Source organism: Somniosus microcephalus, unplaced genomic scaffold (assembly GCF_052327205.1).
Source record: "Somniosus microcephalus isolate GS21.2 unplaced genomic scaffold, FLI_Smic_1.0 unresolved_chr1, whole genome shotgun sequence".
NCBI lineage: Eukaryota > Metazoa > Chordata > Chondrichthyes > Squaliformes > Somniosidae > Somniosus > Somniosus microcephalus.
In genome coordinates, this window is record NW_028225179.1 from 21,226,861 (window position 1) to 21,227,541 (window position 681).

The following is a 681-nucleotide window of genomic DNA, read 5'->3' on the forward strand; positions in this document are numbered from 1 at the left end:
ATACTGCCTGAAGAATTTCAAAAAAGTAAATATGCTTATGATGTTTCGAAAATCATAAGCTTTCTTTTGATGTAACACATGTGTAGGTAGGCTCTATAACTTTTGATTGTATAGCCGGACAGACAGAAAGACAGACAGAAAGACAGACAGAAAGACAGACCGTTTTATATATATAGATAAGACACAAACATAGGGTAATCATTCAGAATCACCTCACAGATTGACACTGAGATAAATTAAGCAGGAGATACAGACAGCAATGGGACACATGGCGGAATGGACAAGAGAGCTGGAGAAATAAAAAACGGCCTGAGAGTCCAGAAGACAGCTATCAGTGAGTGGAGGCGAAAAGTTGCGTCAGTAGTCGGCCCCGTGGCTTAGCTGGTCAAAGCGTTTGTCTAGTAAACAGGAAATCCTGGGTTCGATTCCCAGTGGGGCCTTTTTATAATGAATTTCCAGGGGTGAATTTCTTCTCGTGTGAAAAGGCTAAAATTATTTTAAATGAAACTGTGCCTGCACCAGTTCCCATTCTGGATGAAGGCTCCAGTCGCTGCGAGGCATGGGTCGAATTTCACCACTTCTGAATTTCTGGCGGTGCTGATTTTGGACTCTTCACCAAAAATCCAGCTTTCCTAGGCAGTGCCATGCGTTACTTTGTTGTGGTCAGAGGAGCGCTCCAGT

General features: G+C 43.0%; 1 non-coding gene across 1 annotated transcript; it reads left to right on the top strand.

Moving 5' to 3' along the window:
- Window positions 1-366: 366 nt before the first annotated feature.
- trnat-agu (transfer RNA threonine (anticodon AGU)) lies at window positions 367-440 on the top strand. The gene has a single exon. It is a non-coding gene; the product is annotated as a tRNA-Thr (tRNA).
- The last annotated feature ends 241 nt before the right edge of the window (window positions 441-681 follow it).